This window comes from Nicotiana sylvestris, chromosome 11 (assembly GCF_000393655.2).
Source record: "Nicotiana sylvestris chromosome 11, ASM39365v2, whole genome shotgun sequence".
Classification (NCBI taxonomy): Eukaryota; Viridiplantae; Streptophyta; class Magnoliopsida; order Solanales; family Solanaceae; genus Nicotiana; species Nicotiana sylvestris.
Genome location: NC_091067.1, coordinates 42722752 through 42737844, shown reverse-complemented (window position 1 = coordinate 42737844; position 15093 = coordinate 42722752).

The following is a 15093-nucleotide window of genomic DNA, read 5'->3' as shown; positions in this document are numbered from 1 at the left end:
TTAAAAACAATCAGGGTAATTGGAATGGTAACAACAACAACTGGGGTGGTAATAACAATTAAGTTGGGTGGAACAATAGCAATCAAGAAAACCGGGGGCAGGGCTTTCAAAGGCCCCCAGTGTACCAACAACCGAACAATCCGCCCTCATTTCCATTCCAAGGTCCTAGTTCTTCTAACCCCGATATGGGGAAAATTGAAATGATGTTCGAACAGATGATGAAGAAGAATGCAAATTCTGATGCTTAGTTGTCTTCCCACAATACTTCAATTAGGAATTTGGAGGTTCAGTTAGGCCAAATCTCACAGTCCTTGAATACTCGCCCTAAGGAGGCTCTACCAAGTTATACAGTAGTAAACCCGAAGGGTGGGAACAATCATGTTATGACGATAACTACAAGGAGTGGACAAGGCGGTGATGTGCATGCCTCCAAACAAAAGCAAATTTTGGGTGATGATGTTGAGTTACAAGAAAATGAAGTTTCTTTGGTGGTTGAAAATGTGATTGATGAGAATGTGAATGAAGAAGTGAGGATTGATATTCAAGATACCGAGGTGGAAACTCAAAATGACGTGAACCCGTCTAGGGAACACGTAATAGACATACCGGAGCCGGTTGTGCCTAAAGCTAAGGCTAATTTGCCAAGGCCACCTCCACCTTATCCTCAAAGGCTCGCGAAGCAGAAAAATGAGAATCAGTTTAAAAAGTTCATTGACATGGTGAGGAGCTTATCCATTAATATGCCTTTGGTGGAGGCTCTTGAACAAATGTCGGGCTATGCTAAATTCATGAAGGACTTGGTGACAAAGAAACAATCCATGGATTGTGAAACTATAAAGATGACCCACCAAATTAGTGAAACAGTGCATTCAATGGCCCCGAAGCTTGAAGATCCCGGTGCTTTCACCATTCCTTGCACCATTAGGAGTGTGGACTTTGCTAAGGCTCTATGTGATTTGGGGGCAAGTATCAACTTGATGCCCTACTCAGTTTTCAAGACTTTGGGTATTGGGCAACTGAGGTCGACTTCTATGAGATTGCAAATGGCGGATAGAACGATGAAGAGGCCATTGAGTATTATTGATTATGTCCTTGTTCGAGTGGACAAATTTATCTTACCAGCTAACTTTGTGATCTTGGATTGTGAGGTGGATTATGAAGTTCCAATCATTTTGGGGAGACCTTTCCTTGCTACTGGGAAGACCTTAGTTGATGTGGAAGCAGAGGAACTCACTTTCCAGGTAGGTGATCAAAAAGTGGGTTTTCATGTGTGCAAGTCAATGAAGCAGCCCAACAGTTCCGAGGTGTGCTCTTTTATGGACCTTGTCACGGCAGTGATAGTTGATGATACCAGTGCAATGATCAATGTGGAGGATCCTCTGGAGGCCGTATTGTTGAATCTTGATGTCAATGATAATGAGGGTCGAGTGGAGTATGTAAATGCTTTACATGGGATGGGCTCTTACTCTTATGAGCCTAGAAAACTATCTTTGGACCTTGAGAATAGGAAGACTCCACCAACAAAACCTTCAATTGAGGAGCCTCCGGTGTTGGAGTTGAAGTCGTTGCCTCCACACCTCAGGTATTAGTTCTTAGGCCCTAGTTCTACTTTGCCAGTTATTCTTTCCTCTTGTCTTACTAACATGCAGGTTGATTCCACATTGACGGTGCTTTAAAAGTGGAAAAAGGCAATTGGATGGACTTTAGCTGATATTCGGGGGATAAGCCCCGCATTCTGTATGCACAAGATTATTCTAGAAGATGATGCAAAGCCCTCTTTGGAACATCAAAAGAGGTTAAATGAAGCAATGAAAAAAGTTGTGAAAAGGAGGTGATTAAGTGGTTGGATGTCAGGGTTGTGTACCTCATCTCTGATAGCTCTTGGACTTCGCCGGTGCAATGTGTACCAAAGAAGGGTGGCATGATCGTGGTTGCAAATTCACAAAATGAGTTAATTCCTACCAGAACCATCACCGGTTGGAGGGTATGCATGGACTACCGCAAGTTGAATAAAGTGACCCGCAAGGATCACTTTCCATTGCCTTTTCTTGATCAGATGTTAGACAGACTTGCTGGGCATGCCTTCTACTATTTCTTGAATGAGTATTCTGGGTACAACCACATCTTGATTGCTCCGGAAGATCAGGAGAAGACCACATTCACTTGTCCATATGGCACATTTGCCTTTTCTCGGATGCCTTTTGAGTTGTGTAATGCATCGGCTACATTTCAGCGGTGTATGATGGCCATTTTCACCGATATGGTGGAAGATATTTTGGAGGTGTTCATGGACGACTTCAGTATTGTGGGTGATTCATTTGATGAGTGTTTGAAATATCTTGATAGAGTTTTGGCCCATTGTGAAGAACAAATCTTGTTCTTAATTGGGAGAAATGACACTTCATGGTGGAAGAGGGCATAGTTCTTGGGCATAAAATTTCAAAGCACGGTATTGAGGTAGACAAAGAAAAAATTGATGTGATTTCAAGGCTCCCTCCCCCTACCTCTGTCAAGGGAGTTAGAAGTTTTCTTGGGCATGCGGGGTTCTATCGGAGATTTATCAAAGACTTTTCGAAGGTAGTGAACCCCTTATGCAAGCTATTGGAAAAGGATGTCAAGTTTGTGTTCGATGAGAGATGTATGCAAGCCTTTGAACTTCTCAAGCATAAGTTGATCACCACTCCTATCATTACCGCACCTAATTGGAGCTTGCCTTTTGAGCTCATGTGTGATGCGAGCGATGTTGTTGTTGGGGCGGTTTTGGGTCAAAGAGTGAACAAAATGTTTCATCCGGTGTACTATGCGAGCAAGACAATGAATGATGCTCAAGTGAACTACACGGTGATCGAGAAAGAACTTTTGGCTATTGTGTTCGCAATGGAGAAATTTCGGCCGTATCTCATAGGTGCCAAGGTCATAGTCCATACCAATCATGACATACTACGGTTCTTGATGACGAAGAAGGATTCCAAGGCTAGACTAATGCGATGGGTCTTGTTACTTCAAGAGTTTGATTTGGAGATTGCGGATCGGAAAGGTAGTGAAAACCAAATGGCGGACCACTTGTCCCGCTTGGAGGAGGAGGGGAGGCCTTGTGATGGCCTAGAGATCAATGATTCATTTCCCTACGAACAACTCTTTTCGGTGTTGGTGAATGGTATGCCATGGTTTGCAGATGTTACTAATTTCCTTGTGATCGGTATAATCCCGTGTGAGCTCTCTTCTGACCAAAGGAAGAAGCTCAAACGGGATAGTTTGAATTTCTATTGGGATAAGCCGTACTTGTTCAAGATTTTCACGGATGTGTGATCCCAAGGTATGTCCCGGAGGAAGAGCAATTGAGTATCTTGGAGGCTTGTCATTCCTCTCCCTATGGTGGCCATCATGGCGGGGTGAGGACGGCTTCCAAAGTTCTTAGTTGTGGGTTTTATTGGCCAACTTTCTACAAAGATGCAAGTGAGCTTGTGAAGAGGTATGACGAATGTCAAAGAGCGGGTGGAATTTCGAAGAAAAATGAGATGCCTCTCAATACCATTCTTGAAGTTGATATTTTTGATGTATGGGGCATTGATTTTATGGGCCTGTTTGTTAGCTCGTGTGGGAACACATACATTCTTGTGGCGGTGGACTATATTTCAAAGTGGGTTGAAGCCGTGGCTTTACCCAACAATGAGGCCCAAAGTGTTGTTGCATTTCTCAAGAAGAGCATTTTTACAAGGTTTGGCACTCATCGTGCAATCATAAGTGATGGGGGTCTCAATTTTGCAATAGAGCTTTTGACACTTTGCTTGCAAAGTATGGTGTCAACCACAAAGTTTCTACTCCTTATCATCCTCAAGTGAGTGGCCAAGTTGAAGTCTCAAACAGGGAAATCAAGAGTATATTGTCAAAAATGGTCAATGCAAATAGGACCGATTGGTCAAAGAAGCTGGATGATGCTCTATAGGCTTATATGACTACTTACAAGACTCTGATTGGTATGTCTCCATATCTGTTGGTGTTTGGGAAATCTTGCCATCTACCGGTTGAGTTAGAGCACAAGGTCATGTGGGCTTTGAGGAAGCTGAATCTTGAATGGGATGTGGCAGCAAATCTTCATGTGGAGCAGCTTAATGAACTTGATGAATTCCGATTCCATGCCTACTCTATCGTCCTTGTACAAGGACAAGATGAAGTACTTTCATGATAAATATGCCTGTGGCAAGGAGTTCAAAGTGGGTGATTTGGTTCTCTTGTTCAACTCTCGGTTATGTCTGTTTCTGGAAAAGCTTAAGTCAAAATGGAGTGGACCTTTTGAAGTGGTGTTTGTGACCCTGTTTGGTGCACTTGACTTGAAGAACAAAAATGGGGAAGTTTTCAAAGTGAATGGGCACAAAGTCAGGCATTACTTGGGAAAAATTGATGATAGCCACATGGTGGCAATTCTTCACCTCAAATGATTTGATGGTAACCTACGTCATGTCGAGACGTTAAATTATGCGCTTCTTGGGAGGCAACCCATGTGTATTTCTTCTTGTTTTCTTTGGTTTTTATTGTAGTGTGGGATTTATTTTTGGATTGACTGGTTGTGAGATGTTGTAGGATTGTGCTGATGCAATGCAGAAAAAAGTTGGAAAATGACCACTCTCTGAAGTTGTCAATGCGGACCGCACTCATTTTGTGCGGCCGCAAAGACCTTTGTGCGGGGGCAAGAAATCAATGCGGACCGCACTGATAATTTGACAAAAGTTGGGGTTCTCTGAAGTTTACCACCATGGCCGCATCGCATTTTGTATGGTCCGCGGTGGTCCACTACGGCCGCATTACATTTTGTGCGGTCCGCAGTGGCCAATTTGTTAGTGCCCTTTGGTTTCGAGCACCGTGGACCGCGGTGCCATTTTGTGCGGTCCGCGGTGGGTAGGTGAGCTAGGCCCCAGGACTTTTTTTCTTATAAATAGGACCTGAGGCCCTCCTTTTGAACTTTTCAATCATTCTCATCTCAGAGCATAAAAAAAATTAATGTTCATCTCCCTCATCTGCACGAAATTAACTGCTCAAGTTCATTACTCAGCATTTCATCTAATCTCTGGTAACATTGACTTCTTTTTAGTTGTTTAATTTATTTGTTTTCTTTTAATTTTTGTTTTCTTGTTTCTTTTCCTATCCCTGTCCGTATTTATTTCGATTTTGTAGCTTATATTAGTTAATTTCTTGTTTTAATTAGGACTAGATAGTTAAAATACTGAACCAACACTTAGGGACTCATCAATAGGTGTAAAATTGAACTAAAATTGAACAAATCATGAACCCTAGGTTGGTGTTACTGTTGGGCATTCAGTGCGGACCGCGGTGGATTTTGTGCAGTCCATGATGCCCCTGTGCGGTCCGCAATGGTATTTTGTGCGGACCGTAATGACAAAGTCCTGGAAGCTGAACATTTGAGGACCGCGGTCGCATTGCATTTTGTGCGGTCTGCGGTGCCTCAATGCAAACTGCAATGGCATTTTGTGCGGTCCGCGGTGCATAGATTTAGAGAGTGGGTAGTTTGAGCCCTACCTCTATGCGGACCGCAATGGATTTTGTGCGGTCCGCAATGGACTCTTTGTGGCCGCACTGCATTTTGTGCGGTCCGCACTCTGCAATTTTCATACTGTCTGCAATATTTTTTCTGCAATTGTGAACTTCATTGTTTTGTTGGATACTAACAAAGTCTGAATGAATGTTGTTTGAGACAATCGTGAGATCAAGAGAAAAAAGTGATAAACAAACAGGAAGAGGAGAGTCCTCCCAGGGTGGGAAGCAAGCAATGATAAAATTAACCCCACAAGCCCGTCAAAACATAAAAGACACAAGGAAGATTATAAAAGCTGCAGACAGGGCCATTGACCAGTTGGGGAGTGAGTATGAGCCCTCCCGGGAGGCATCTTCAGATTCCGTGCCAGAGTTTGTTCCTGACTGGCCGGAGAGTAACCGATTGAGAGATACACCTCCAGCATCCCCCATTGCCCAAGCCTCAGTTCATATATCTTCTCAGTCATCTAAAGGCTCAACTAAAGGCAGTGGGGATGAGTACTCCACCTCTCCTACAACTTCATTATCCGGAGAGGGTGCAGTAGCAGAAGATGGGGAAGAAGCAGAAGGAGGTGAGCCCCAAGTTGGTGGGGGTAGAACGGACTAGGAACCCAGAGGCATGGGGGGACCGGTTTGTCAGTGAGATTGCCTACCACAAATTCAGAGAGTGGTGGCCATAAAAGAGGTTGATACCTGAGAGAAAAATTATCACCCAGGATCTTTTGCCTCACAATCCAAATGTGTTGAGGCAATTTAGAGATAGAGTCGGATGGGACTACTTCGTAGGGCAAGTGGATGATACCAATGTGCACTTGGTAAAAGAATTCTATACTAACGTGGCCCACACCAAAAAGGGGACCACAGTCACCAAAGTGCGGAATCTTAAAGTGAAGTTTGATGGCAAGACCATCAATGACTATTTGGGCGTCACGGAGGAGAATGAGTCCCTATACTTGGATAAGATGAAGTTGGGTGAGGAAGCCCTCCCGTGGTTGGCGGAGTACTTGGAAATTCCAGGTACCACCCCCGAGTGGTTGACTGCGGGGGTGAAGATATTGTAGAGAACATTGAACTTCGAGGCAAAGGAATGTGAGACATTTGTGTGTAGCAGGCTAGATCCTACCACCCATGACAACTCACTCTCAATTCACCGGGCAATCTTAGTAGCATCCATCATGGCGGGGTACCCGATCAATATCGAGAATGTGATGTCCCGGGTCATTACCCAGGTAGTGAATGAAAGTGACAGGTCCTACCCATTCCCCAACTTCTTGACAATGTACTTGGAGGACCTCAATGTGGAGAAGCGCAAATTTGACATGAAGTTGAAGGCAAAGGCACCCTTCTCATGATATAGCCTACAAGGTGATGACAACCCTAAGGGCAAGCACTTCAAAGGGAAATCCACTACTTCAACTGGCAAGTCTGAAAAGCCAATAGTGGTAGTGACTACTCCACATCCTCCTTCCATTGCAGCAGATATAGCCCCAGGTCCATCCACCTTCGCAGATCTAGAGATACCTTCCACCACTGCCTATCCATTGACTACCCATCGTCTGAGTCAGGCCCTTACCAGCATCAACAATTGGATGTATACAACTACTTCTAAGCTGTTTGTATTATCTACTACCGTGGCAGCTTAGTCAGCACCTCCTCCTCCACAGGTCCCACAGTCCATTAAGGACACTCTCAAGGATCTTCTGGATAACCAGAAGAAGATCCTTGAGAACCAGAAATTGCTCACGGACATTGTTGATTCACACGGAAAGGCTCTCAAGGAGCTTGCTAGGGTGGCTAAGAAGATAAGGAAAACTTGGTCTTCCGATGAGTTCGTGAAGGAGTTATGGGTTGAGGTTGAGATACTGAAGGCAGATCACCTGCCTTTAGATTTGATTCTACATGACCCTGTACCAGCAGCCCACCCCCATCCAGAGTAGTCTGAGAGGCCTCCTAAGAGGAAGAGTGTGATCCCCTAGTCCGATGATGCAGTTATTCAGTTGGAGGACCCACCAGGAGATTCCTCCAGCCAGCCCTAGGAGGCAGCCCAAGAGCCTATCCAGGTCTAGGCCCAGGTCCCAGCAGTAGAGCCACAAATCACAGGGAGCCAGTCTCAGGTTCCCGAGCAGATAGAGGACCCAGACAGAGGACCCCATGCAGACGGACAACCCATAGTGAGTTCCTTTTTCCTCTATTTTTATGCTTATTTTGCTTAGTTCCCATTGAGGACAATGCCAGCTTTTATTTAAGGGGGTAGCCCTATTGGATTTGGATGACTGTATATATATGACAAATTTTATGATTTCTTTCTTTCTTTTTTATCTTTGGTATGTATATAATTTCAGCATTTCATTACATTTTTTGTACTTTTTACCTTGGGTCTGTATATAAAAGTTACGTTTCCTTGTATATATTCATCTCCCCTATTGTATATTCTATTAAATCCCCTCTTGTACATATTCATTTTACTTTCCGTATTTTTCCTTTTCTTAGCTTCTTATTTTTCATTCGTAGCTTTTTGTTTTAAGTTTTTGCAATAAGCCTTTGGTTTTCTTAATGCCACGGTTCTTTCCAAAGGTGAAGTTTGTGTGAACTGGGTGGCTCTTCCCGATGATGGATGACATGACAACCTTCTTAAGGGTTTGAGTCTATTTTTCTTTTTGCTTTTTAGTAGTTAGTTGGTAAGATTGCCTCAAGCAAAGCTTCACTTGGGCCTAACACATTTGCCTTTGATCTTAAGGTAAAAAACAAATCGTTGTGTATAAGATGGTGAAAGTTGTGACCTTGAGACTCTTGTGTTGGCCGATAATCATCAAGTGGTTTTTCGGGACCATTGTGTGCTCAAATCTTATCTAAGGTTATTGTGGTCCCCCGACTCTATGTCTTTAAGCAATCCCATAGCTTGTGTGGTGAGAATTTGAAATTGCAAGTCCAAGTTCTGAGCCATTGGTCTAAAACTTGCCCTGAATGTTTGTCTAGGCGAAATACTAATTGTAATTTGACTTGAGACATCATTATAGGCTCTCCTTAATCGAAATGATATCTTGAACACTTCCATAGCCTACCAATGATAAAATCCCTAGTCAACCCTTTTGAGCCTTAGACCTTTTTCTTTCAAGAATCACGATACAAGCCTTTACCCGTTCTTAAGATACCCTCTCTTGGCACCCGATCTTTTCTTAGCACATGGCAAAAGTATAAGTTTGGGGGGGGGAGACGAGGATTGCAATAAAGTGGTAAAAAGGTACAAAATGATGAAAAGGAAAGGCAATGAAAAAGAAAGAAAATCAAAAAGACAAAAAGAATGTTCAATGTAGAAATGAATAAAGGGATTCAATAAAAACACATAATGAAAGGTGTGGAAAGTTGATAAAGGAGAAAAGGTTTGAAATGAACAAGAAAGAGTGACAGTATGTCTCTCTGACCCCTTAGAAAGAAGTGAAATGCCTTAAAACGTCAAGTGAATACGTGCAAAAATGAAGAAAAGAAGTGCTAAAGGGACGATGGAACCTACTTAGACCAAACATTTCCTACCCTGAACCAAAAGCCTTCACTATGTCTCTACAAAAGCCCTATATGATCTTGAGTTGAATGAAACTTTCATTAGTGGTGACTTACATAAGGGGAAAGCATATGGTACTTAGAGTCGGACTTGTGACTTTTCCTTGAGAGAGATGAGTGTAGTTCCATTAACTTCGTTTTGAGTACCACTATCCTAAAGGAGAGGTCTACTTAAGAAAAATTGAGGATGTGTGAGTTTGGGTTCCACAGTGACCAAAGTAATAGAAAGAGTTTCTTTGATGTGTTGAGTCAACTCTTGATGCTCTTGTGTCGCACTAAATCCATGGTGTTTAAAAAAAGTGAATATTGTTAATGATTCATTTGAATTGAGGACAATTGTTAGTCCTAATTGATGCTAGATGAGGTCACTTTAGGTCGGCTGAATTTTCTTGGATTGACTCTTAAAGGGTGGGTCTTATTTTGTATGTTTGAGGACAAGCAAAAGCTTAAGTTTGGGGGAGTTGATAACTAGGGATTATGATGCATTTTACACTCCTTCTTGCTTAAGTTTTGATTAGAAATGTGTACAAAATAGTCTCAAAGGCTCACAAGTTGTACTTGATTGCAGGTTTGATCAACAAGGTGACAAGGTGTCAAAAACCAGCTCAAAAAGGAGTGAAACTTGCACAAGTACCAAGACCAAGACCAAGACCAAGCTCAGTCAAACAGGACCAATGCGGCCGCATATCATTTTGTGCGGTCCGCAAAGATGAAGATCAGAGAGTATGCTTCTTAGTCAGCCAGGCAATGCGCCCGCAAAGGAATTTGTGCGGTCCGCATTGATTCTACTGAGGCCACACTCGATTTCGTGCGGTTCACAGAGCCAAAGTTCAGAGAGGTGACATTTTAGGGAACCTGGTCAATACGGTTCGCAGTCCATTTTGTAAGGACCGCAATAGAAGCCACCGCGGCCATGGTGCATTTTGTGCGGTCCGCGGTGGCCAACTTCAGAGAGCAAATTAGTCAAGCCAAGAGCCTTTGTGCGGCCGCACTCGATTTTGTGCGGTCTGCAATAGCCCCGCCGGGGCATTTTTGTCCAGAATTTTCAGCCTAGTATAAATAGTTTCTTTTCTCATTTTTAGGTCATCAGATAGATTTTGGGACAGAGCTATGCTCGTGACTTCTTCTCTTTTACCATTTTGAATAATTTTAGCTTAGTTTCAATATTGAATCTTCAAGTTTTATTTAATAATTAATTATTGTGGGTTTTTCTTCATCTATTCCTTTGTTTTCTTCTATAATTATGAGTAGCTAGACCCCTTAGCTAGAGTTGTGGCTCAAACCTAGTGTGGGTAATTGATAGGTCTTGTGTTTTGATGCTTGATTGTCTATGGGTGTTTGATATTTGGACTAATTTAGGGTTTTAATGTTGAATTAGTGGTTGCAAACACTAGTTTTTGCCTAGTAGACTTTGGCTCTTCTTGAGAAAGAGAGCCTAAGTCCATGAAATTAGTCCAACAAGGAATTGAGGCGTATTCAAGAGATTGATAGCCCCAATTAAAGGGTTAAACATAGAGATAGTAATACCCGACTTGAACCTCAATTGTTTGTACAAATTTGCTTACCCAATTGGTCTTGAGAAAGTCAATTTGGGCAAAATCACTCGAACTACCGAGAGGTATAGAGTGAGTAGAATCGTGCAATGGTTATATTATACTCCCCAAATGTGACAATCTAGCCTTAGACTCAAGAATATGTCAATTAACCACCTAGGAGAAAGTCACTACCCTAGTGCCTTTTATCTATTTGATCAACTCTCAATAGTTTAATCTTAGCTTTACTTAGCTTAATTTAGCATCGTAGTAATATAAAATTAGAATTAAAACCAAAACAAACAATGTTTAGAAGTGCAATTAGGAAAAATTACACCATTCTTATTTAGATAGAAACTCAACTCCAATATCTAGCTCTATATGGAAATCGATCCCGACCTTCTCGGGTAAAAGCTGTTTCGACCTCTCTTGCTACTTCATAGTAGTACAGGGTTGGCCTTGATCAACCGATTGAGAACTTCTCCTTAATAGACCTTGGTGAAGATTATTATACAGTAAAGTTCAGTAAAGAAGAAAATGCAAGGAAAGATCTACAGAATGGACCATGGTTCATTAATGGTTTCTTCCTCTCTGTCCAAAAATGGACACCAAATTTTGTAGCTACACAGGCAACTCAAAGCTACACTGCCATTTGGATTAGATTGCTACAGCTACCAACCGAATTTTATGATGGAATTATTCTGTCAAAGATTGAAAATGTTATATGCAAGTTACTTAAAATTGATGCATGTACATCTTCTACCATTAGAGGTAGATACGCGAGGTTGTGTGTACAAATTCCATTGGAAAAAACTATCCAATCTTACATCCAAATTGGGACGCATAACCAACCAATCTTATACGAGGGTGATAATATCCTATGCAAATCATGTGGCTACCTAGGTCATTCCTCTTTAAAGTGCTCTCTCTCTCTATCTACCCTACACAATCTATCCACAACCAATAATGGAAGCCAAAATTCAAATCCTCCTGCAACAAATACTGGTGAATGGCAGACTGTTTCCTTTCCAAAAAAGAAGAAGCTAATCACAAATCGAGGTGAGCTGCCAACAAGGAATTCCATCAGCAATACTGGTATAAATGTAAGGATTTTTGATGCGGCACCAGGTAAGTTCCTCAATACCCAGAAATTAAAATATGTTGATAAGAATTCTATCCTCCATCCAAATCTGGATAAAAATAAAAACCTTAGTAATTTTCATTTAGACTCGCCTATCAATACTAATGACACCCAAGCCAACTCTAATTACAATATTAGCGCTAATAGCCTCTTAAATCATAATGGGCACATGGTTTCAATCCTAAACAATGGTTTTACCAATACCACTACTCCCCTTCATGCAAAAGCACCCCAAAATCAGACAAGTGGAGGAAATGTGTCACCACAAAAGACACCCCCTAACTCCTATGTCCAAATGATTACCTCTACTAACAAATCTGATATTAAACATCCTATAAAAACTACCATGACCAATGGCCTTCAAGTTAGCAACAATCTTACTCACGTAATAGACCCTAATGATAATCAAATCCTAACAAATCCTTCTAATATATTGTTTACCGTGAAAATAGTAATAACAATTAAATTTGTTGATGGGACTTTAAAAATACGTGATCTATTTTTATGCTAGTTTATTAAGCAGTTGATGCCGAGTATATGAGGCTCAGCGACGAAATAGAGTTAGAGAGAGAGCTATAATCAAACCATTGGGTCAGCTATTCAGGGCCTCGAGCGGTCGATGTGGGGCCTCAAAGTCGATTCTAAGGCTCGGACTCGAGCTATGGTTGGTGATTGGGGTAGGGCTAACAGTTATGAAATTATCAACAAGGGCTCTTTACAGCCAATGATAAGCAATAAATGATGAACAAATATGAAGACAGTAATGAAAGCAACAATATCAAGAGAGTGTATGAGAGAGTGTTATTCTATATTTTCTATGGAGCAGCTGGAGCAATAAGTCCCTTACAACATGTCAAAGACCCCCTTTATATAGGAGGGAAATCCCAACATAGTACAAAATCATTAATTACAAAAATAGAGGGATGAGACAACTAGATGGCACCAGGCTCTGCCAGTACTAGTTCTGATGGTTCTGATGGTTTGGTTAGCTTCGGAAGGTGATTTGTGACTTAGGAGAGTGATCGGAAGTGGTTTTGGAGGTACGGTATAGAATTAGGCTTGAATTGGCGAAGTTAGTATTTTGGCGAATTCCGGTTGATAGGTGAGATTTTGATCCGAGGGTCGGAATGGAATTCCGAGAGTTTCTGTAGCTTCGTTATGTCATTTTGGACTCGTCTGCAAAACTTGAGGTCATTCGGACTAGTTTTCATGTGTTTCGGCATCGGTTGTAAAATTTGAAAATTAAATAAGTTCTTAGGCTTGAATCCATGCATAATTGGTGATTTTGATGATATGTGATGTGATTTGAGGCCTCGACTAAGTCCGTGATGTGTTTTCAGACTTGTTGGTGCTTTTGGTTGAGGTCCCGGGGCCTCGGGTGTGTTTAGGGTGAGTTTTGAACGAGTACGGACACCCCGGAACTTAAAAAAATGGAGAGGGCAGCAGTGGCGGCGCGGACCACGCTCCTTCTCGCGCTGGGCACGCGGCCGTGCAGGGGAAGAATCTGCAGGTCACTGGTCCTATTTCGGAAGCTCATATCTTTTGATCCATAAGAAATTTTGTGGTGATTCAAAAATAAACGTTTTATCCCTTCGTGTCTAGTTTCCAGAAAGGTAAAGATATCGCCATTTGGATATCTGTAGAGAAAGTTATGGCCAAAATACTAAAGACTGTTCCTGTAGAGCAAGGCCTGAGCGACCGCGGACGTTTCTGCGCGGACCCCGCTGATTTTGCACGGACCGCGGTCATTTTTGTGCGGTCAGCGGTGTCGGAATCCGAGAGGTACTCTATAAATACGAGGTTTTGGGTTTTTATTTGATATTTTGACCTAGAGAGCTCAGATTTTGGCGATTTTTCGAAGGTTTTTCAAGAAATTGGTCGGGGTAAGTGATTCTAACTCAGATTTGGTTAGAGTACATGAATCTATCACTGAATTCATCATTTAATTCGTGATTTGAGATGGAATTTGGGAAGAAAATTGTGGAACCTTTCAAAAATGTAAAATGATGATATGAAGGACCAAATGGTATCGGAATTGGATAATTTTGGTATGGTTGGACTCGTGGTTGAATGGGTGTTCATATTTTGCTACTTTCGTCGGATTTTGAGACGTGGTCCCCACATGCAATTTTGAGTTAAATTTCGGATTTTAATGGAAAATGTAGAAATTCATATGTAATTAATTCTTATAATTTTTATTGACTGGATTGAATTGTTTATGACTAGATTTAAGAATTTTGGACACGAATTCGCGAGGCAAAGGCTTGAGTTGGCAGTGGAAGTTCGAGGTAAGTGTTTGTTCTAACTTTGGCTTGAGGGAATAGGATTAGGATGTTAATTGCTACTTGCTAATGTGGAGTACAGTGTATAGGCATGGTGACAGTTATCTATGCACCGGAGTCTAGCATGACCGTGGGTCTTAATTGCTTTTAATTCGAATAATGTGACACAATCTCCTTGTTTACTTGATGAGTTTCATATAATGTGAACGATTGAGGTAGAATTGTGATTGGTGTACTTTTGGAGCGTTAGCTCGAACATGAATGTGTTAGTTGAGGAAGAAGTGATTTAAAAAGAGAATGTGTTGTGAGTACTCCCTTGCCGGGATGTGTAGACTGATATATGTACTCTCCCTTGTCGGGATATTTTGGGCTGTTAGCTGTACCCTTATCAGGTTAAAGGTATTGAGTTGTTATCCTCTCCTGAAGGGGCCTACTATATAAAGTCAGATATTATATATGCTATTATGGGATCGTGTGGCACGCCGTCCACTTATATATGATATTATGGGATCGTGTGGAACGCCGTCCACTTATATATGATATTATGGGATCGTGTGGCACGCCTTCCACTTATATATGATATTATGGGATCGTGTGGCACGCCGTCCACTTATATATGAAATTATGGGATCGTGTGACACGCCGTCCACTTATATATGATATTATGGGATCGTGTGGCACGCCGTCCACTTATATATGATATTATGGGATCGTGTGGTACGCCGTCCACTTATATATGATATTATGGGATCGTGTGGCACGCCGTCCACTTATATATGATATTATGGGATCGTGCACGAAGGGTGATGACGTGTACTTTCTGTTTGCTATGTTTACTTGTTATTGACAATTCAAGTGTATTAACTGTTTAGATCACTTTACTGTTGTAATCCGTTGTGTTGGAATCCATAGTGTTTACAATACTTTGCCTTATTATTTTAATATGTTCAATACTTCAAATTTCAAGAATTGTTACATTCTTAGCTCAATTGATTTCTCGACTAAAGTTTCCTTAAACCGTTTGAGGTTG